Below are 7,263 nucleotides of genomic sequence, written 5' to 3' on the forward strand. Positions count from 1 at the left end.
CATTTCTTGCAGTCTCCTGCGTATTATTGAAACAGATATATTCTTTCCAGTTGTATCATTCCATATTGTAGTTACATTCAATGCTGTGGGATGGAAGTTATTTTTTTACAATTCTTTTCAAACTCCTATCATCAACTTTTGAAGTTTTTCACTGATATCCTACAGCTTTGCTAGGTATAACATGATTGTGGTTAGTGTAATGAACAATAATCTGGTGCACTGTTGTCTTGCTTAGCATTTTAGCTCTTTACTAATAGCTCTCTCCTTTCCTTAAATCTTCTGAAATAGCTTTTCCTCTTTAGCAATCTCTAGAGCAGTGATTCCCAAACTTTTTCGATCCATCACTCCCTTTGTTCCATAAAGTTACACCCAACGCCCCTAATCCATTTTCTCTTCTGTGAGAAAGGATTGGAAATATTCTTAGGAAAACTTTTCTATGAATCTCACTTTGTTTTCATCTGTACATTGTTCTCAACTTCTGGAAACCATTAAATGCAATGTTTCCTTTTATCAGTTTAACAGAGGAAAGGGAATAGCTTTCAGTGACCCCAATTTTGCCTTTGGTCACCATTCAATACTTTGCCTCCAGCGCCTGCTAGATTTACTTATCGCCCACAAGAGGGCGTTATTGTCCACTTTGAGAAACACTGCTCTAGAGAAAACATGCCAGTCCCAAGCCTGGAAAAAAGGAGGGTTGGTTACACAACAACATGAATGAAATCTGATGTCAATGCAAGCAAAAGATATAAGATGTCAGCTTGGATGTTGCTTGGATAAACAAGGTCCACAATCAGGGTTGGGTTGAAAAATTGGCTACTGAAAGAAAGAAAAGAAAGCTTCACCCAGCAGCATCCTTTCAGTAGGAACTTGGAATGTCAGAATGTTGTTGTCACCTGGAAAACTAGAGCTGCTTCGGAAGGAAATGGAGAGATATCAATGTGACATATTAGGCTGCGGCGACAAATCACGGACTGGTGAGATGGCGCCACTCCTTTACGAGTTTCCCGGGAATCCCGGATAGAAAAACGGGAACTGGGTTTTTCCCAGAGAGAATTCTGGGTATTGTTGCTTCTTCTTCTTGTCGGATGATCGCTGCCATGAGCACGTGTAGCTCTCTTTCAAGTGTACTTGAGGATTGTTGTAAATAAATGTTGTTTTAGTTTAAAACGTGGTCGTGAACTTAACTAATTCACGTTTACAACCTTCTGATAAAGACAGTCTTGGTGGAGATGTAAATGGATGGAGAAAGACGGCCAGGTTTCGTCTAACTGCGGCGGCCATCCATTACCTCCAAGGCGTAGCAGAGATGCATTGGACAGCATCAAGAGAACTGAATGGTGGAGAAGTCATCTGGTTGGGAAGTGATACAAGGCATGAAGCTGGTGTTGGATTTCTGCTTAGTAAAAGAGCACAAGCAGCATTGTTAAGATACAATCCAGTTAATGCAAGAATGATGATGGCAAGGTTTGAAGCAAAGCCATTTAATATATCAGTAATCCAGGTATACGCACCTACCTCAGATAGCAGTGAAGAGGAGATTGAACTTTTCTATAAAGATCTAAGCCTGATAATAGAAAAAACACCATGGAGAGATGTGATCATCATTGGAGGTGACTGGAATGAAATAATAATGAAGGTTAGGAAAGAGTAATGGGTAAGTATAGATATGAAGCAAGGAATGAACAAGGGGAAAGATTGCTTGAATTTGCCCTAGATCAAGATTTAATGATATGCAACACCAAGTTCCAGCAAAAGAACTGTAGAAAATGGACATGGAGATCAAGTGATGGAACAACAAGAAACATGATTGATATGATTTTGATCCAAAGGAGATGGTCAACATCAGTTCAACAATGTCAAACCTTTCAGGGAGCCGACATAGATTCTGATCACAGCTTAGTCATTGCAAACATAAAGATAAAATTGAAGAGAAAAGTTAATGCACATTTCCAAAAGAAAAGAGACATTTCAAAGCTAAAAGATGAGAAAATAGGGAGCATATATAAAAATACACTTGAGAAGAAGATAAAAACCCTAGGCAGGATGGAAGAGCTAGACACAAGAGTGGAAGAAATAACAAAGGCAATAAGAGAAGCAATTGAGTAGACCCTACCAGAAGAGAAAAAAGTCTACAAGAAATGGATTACACAAGAGACCCTAAAGCTTGTCCAAGAGAAAAGAGCTCTTAGGCTTAGAAGAGACATTTCTGAAGAACTGAAAAAACAGTATAAGGTAAAGTGCAGTGAAGTGAAAAAAGCAGTTAGGATGGATAAAGCGAAATGGCTAGAGGATCAGTGTAGAAAAATATTATGGATCATAGAAAAAGATCATCTAGAGGATCATAGAAAAATATTATGGAGAATGCAAGAATGGAGAAGTATATAAGATGATCAGAAATGTCAACTAGAAATGGAAACCAAAGCAAATGACAATCAAAAATGAGAAGGGGAAGATTTTAGTGGACAGGGTAGAAGTCCTACAGAGGTGGACAAGTTATTGCTCTGAACTATACAAGGAAACGTTAGCTATAGATGTATTAGAAAATCTAGTAGATGAATTAAGAAAGATATTGCCACCAAGTGTTGAAAATGAAAATATTATGAGGGAGGAAGTTGAAAGGGCAGTGAAACAGTTAAAAGATAATAAGAGTCCCGGACATGACAAATTCACAGGAGAAATGATTAAGCATGGAGGAGAAAGCTTAATTGACGAGATACACCAAGTGTGCAATGAGGTATGGAAATAAGGAAAGATACCTAAAGAATGGGCAAAATCAGTATTGGTGACAATACATAAGAAAGGCAGAATGTTAGAGTGCAAAAATTATAGAATGATTGCCCTAACAAGCCACATAGGAAAAATTTTGATGATGATCTTAAAGGAGAGACTAAGTAGTTTGATGGAAGAACACTTAGCAGATGAACAGGCAGGTTTCAGGAAAGACAGAAGTACAATGCAGCAGATACTAACATTATGGCTATTAGTTGAAAAGGCAAGAAGAAAGCAGAGAAACATCTGTTCCTGCTTTGTGGACTTTCAGAAGGCATTTAACAGCATAGACCAAAAAGCCATCTTGACAGTGCTAAAATCTTATGGAGTGGATCATAAACTAATAAACCTGCTAAATTATATTAATGATAATGCAGAAGCAGCTGTGAGATTGCATGGGGAATTAGGAAACTGGTTCAAACCAAAAAGAGGTACCAGACAGGGAGATCCTATATCCCCAACTATCTTCATAAGTCTCTTAGAAAGAGTCATGGATAAGATGTCACAAGAGATGCAGGGAACATTAGTTTATGGTGTAAAATTCAATAACCTGAGATTTGCAGATGACATAGTTATCATTGAAGAAAGTGAAGAACAACTAGAGAAAACATTACATCTGCTTAATGAAGAAGGAAAAAGATATGGACTGACTATCTATAGTAAAAAAACTATGACAATGATATTTGGTGATAACAACAAGACAAGAAACATCCTAGTAGATGAGAAAAACATTAAAAATGTAGAGAGCTTTACATATTTAGGAAGCAAACTAACCTAAAATCTGGATTGCAAAGAAGAAGGAGAGATTAGAATAGCCAAGGCAAAAACAAATTTGAAAAAGCAATTAGTTTGTAGACAAAATTAAAAGTATTGAACACCTGAATCTTTTCCTACATGCTGTATGCCTGTGAGACATGGGTAATAACAAAAGATATGGAAAGAAAAATATTAGCATTTGAAAGACATTGTTACAGAAAGGTATTACAAATAGGATGGATGCAGAAAGTCACAAATTAAGAAAATTAAGAACTATATAGGATATATATGAAAAAGAATCTCATACAAAAAATTATACAAGGTAAACTTCAACTGTTCGGACACATTTCAAGAATGAATGAAAACAAAAAAATTAAGACTCTAGTCTATGGTATTATGGATGGATCCAACAAAAGAGACAGACTATATAGAGAATGGATTGATGATGTGAAGAAGTGGTGTGGAGTAAATGTATCGGAATTTAGAAAATCGGCAATGGATAGAGAGAAATGGAAGAAAATCGTGGACAAGGCATCAGACACCAATGGGCAATTAGCCCAGGGTTAATGATGATTGTTGACAAAATACAAAGGTTCGTAAATAAAACAAAAAAGCACCTTATCATTCACAGGATCACTATAGGCTAATGAGGTCAGAATAATCTAAAGTGAGGCTAAAATAATCAGTTGTTTCAGAAATACTGCAATTGTAATATTATTTAAATGCAAATTATTGGCTGGTCTATGTTCATTGACGAGGGTGATTCAGCAGTATGTTTTTTAATACCTGTGACTCAAGTTTGACTGGCTCAATTTTGTTAAACTTGCAAGATATCAAGTTGATATTTAGCAAAAATAAAAATTAATTACTGTATATTTGTTTTAAATTATGTAAAACATTCATGCAATGAATCAAAGCTACTTTTTTTTAAACCTATCTATTGGATGCCATGTTAACTGAAACCTGGTCTAAATTCAGTGGTGACTACTGCATTAAAAACAGACAAAATCAAGGACATCTGCCACCCTACGTATAATGTACTTCTTAATGTTTTTTAAACATTTCTTTTAAATAAAGTGCATTTAGACAATATATTTGTATTGTTAATAAGTTAAACTTCTGCTAACTCCTTAATTATATTCCAAATAAAATTTACTTCTATACAAAGAAATTGAGCATGATTTATTATTCTCAATGTTTTTGAGTGTTTTATTCCATCATATCTTAGGCCTTATTCATAATAACAATTAACTTAGAATGAATAGTCATCAAAATTTTGAAATACCTCAGGTAGCCCTACTAATATATTATGAATTTTGAACTTCATTGTAACCACTTTAATATGAAATTCTTCAAAACTTTGATGACTTTTTGTTCTTACAAGTTTGAATTATTTTTAACATACCAGAACAAATCTAAAAGTAATTAGAATAATAATGTTGAACTAATGGTTTTTTTTTCTCTACTTTTGTTAACTAATGAATTCTCAGTTAAGAATTTTTCAAATTATCAGAATTCTCTTTGTTGAGAATCTGGATAATTTTTCTCAAGAAATAATTTTTTAAACTACACAGTTCAATTTCACCTTTTAAAAAAAAATGTTTAATTTACAAATGAAAACTATACACTCTCAATCAGTACTTTAATGTTTTTGAAAGTTGATGAGTTGTATTTATATCTGTTTAATATTTGATATAATAGTAACTTTAATTTTTAATTTATTACTATGATAATTATTTATCATATTGTCTACATTAATTAAAAAATAATGGACATATAGAAACTACTATTATATTTGCTTGTTTTTTACATAGTTGAAAAATTATTTCATTAATTATATAAAATATATTACTTTTTAGAAAATATTTTTACTTGCATATAATTTTAAAAAATTGTGAAATTAAACTTCAAATATTTATATAAATTCTCAGATATATTGAATTATCTAATTTTATGTAGTCTTAATTGAATATATTATTATCAAATACTGCATAAGAATAAATGTATTCTTATACATTTATTATATAAGAATACATTTATTCTTATGCAGTATTTGAATAGAAAAGAAACTTTATAATATAGGAAATATCAGCAGAGAATATTTTAATTAAAATTTCAAAGACACAATTATTAACTTCAGAAATGTATTTGTAAGAATAGTATATTAAGCATTTATGATGAAAATTAAGCAAAACTAAAATTTAACATTCACAGTATCACAAACACATTTTTACCATATTCTGTAAGTTTGATGCAGATCATGTAATGTAATAAACTACATTGATCTTACTAATTTACTCATTTACTCACTGACATGAAATCTTTGAGTATATGCATACTTCATAGAGAAAACTTAAACAATACATTCAAACAATAAATCATATACATTATCAGAAAAATTCAGAAGTTTCAAAAAAGTTTATTATTCTAGGCCATATGTCAAGTTTGACCTTTTATACTCATAATGTCTAATTGGAAAATTTGTTTAAGACCCATCTGCCTATTCTTAATTTTTTTATTAATTTGCTCCACATTATTTTAAATAACACATTTCTTTTGTTTTACCATAGGTTATTAGATTTTTTAAAATATTATTNTAATTTAAAATATTATAATTTGATAATATATTTTATAAAAATTTAAATTAATATGAAAAATTTCAAGATGAACTGAAATTTTCTAAAAATTGATTTATAAATTTATTTTGTTTACAGAATGCAGGATGACAGTCATGACTTGGGGGATGATCATGGATCACCCCTAATGTCTACTGCACGTCCCCATTCTCAATCACCAGATCCAGCTGCATTATTAGAAATTATGGAAAAAGCAACATTGAAAATATATCTTACCAATGGTAATTTCCATATAGTGAAAGTTGGGGATGCCACTGATGTTAGAGTGAGTATTTTAAATAATTAATTATATAATTATATGTCAATCCTTCTAGTGTCCGGGCCGGGTAAGTTTTCCCGTGTTGGGCAGCTTCCGGGAAACCAAAGTGTTTGGGTTCCAGGGGAAGTATGGTTGCAAAGCTGAAACTTATATAATTATATTTGATTTTTACATTAGATGATATTTTAAAAGAAAATGCATACATTTTTCTATAATTACTGAAATATCAACTATTAAAATTTAGTGAAAATTGGTTATTAAAATTCATTAAAAATTGCTAATTTAAAGAAACTCTTATCCTTCAGTTGTAATAATAATTTTGTGAAATATTGCATAAAATTCTGTCTTCAACATTTTGTAATTAAAATTAAATAAAAAGTCTGCAGCTTTAAAAAAAATGTATTCTATACATGCATACATTAACTGGTGAAATCTTAATTGGTAACTAAAAGTTTGCACAAGAAACAGCAATAACAAATGGTCTAAGATGAGTGCAATGGAGAAACAGTCTTGAATACAGATCTCCTTAAAGATAATCTTAAAGTGATTACAGTGGTACCTCAGGTTACGAACGCCCCAGCATACGAAATTTTCAGGATACAACATGAAATTCAAACATATTTTTGCTCCACGATACGAACAAAAACTCACCATATGACGTTACATTAGTTCGCATTTTTCATTTGTTTTTCTTACTACAGTTATTTTTTTTAATGTATTACTTGGCTTTAATTTGAGTATGTTTTTCGCGTTGGAACGAATTATTTGGTTTTACATGTAATCGTATGGGAAAAGATGATCCACCTTACGACATTTTCATGATACGATCTCAGTTTCGGAACG

The 7,263-nt window shown here is 32.0% G+C and overlaps 1 pseudogene; it reads left to right on the forward strand.

The window, feature by feature from the left end:
* The first annotated feature begins 242 nt into the window (after nt 1-242).
* On the forward strand, nt 243-2,417 carry LOC111620503 (annotated as a pseudogene).
* Nucleotides 2,418-7,263: the final 4,846 nt, after the last annotated feature.

Source organism: Centruroides sculpturatus, unplaced genomic scaffold, assembly GCF_000671375.1.
Source record: "Centruroides sculpturatus isolate CEXI.00-Female unplaced genomic scaffold, Cexi_2.0 scaffold28, whole genome shotgun sequence".
NCBI classification, from domain to species: domain Eukaryota; kingdom Metazoa; phylum Arthropoda; class Arachnida; order Scorpiones; family Buthidae; genus Centruroides; species Centruroides sculpturatus.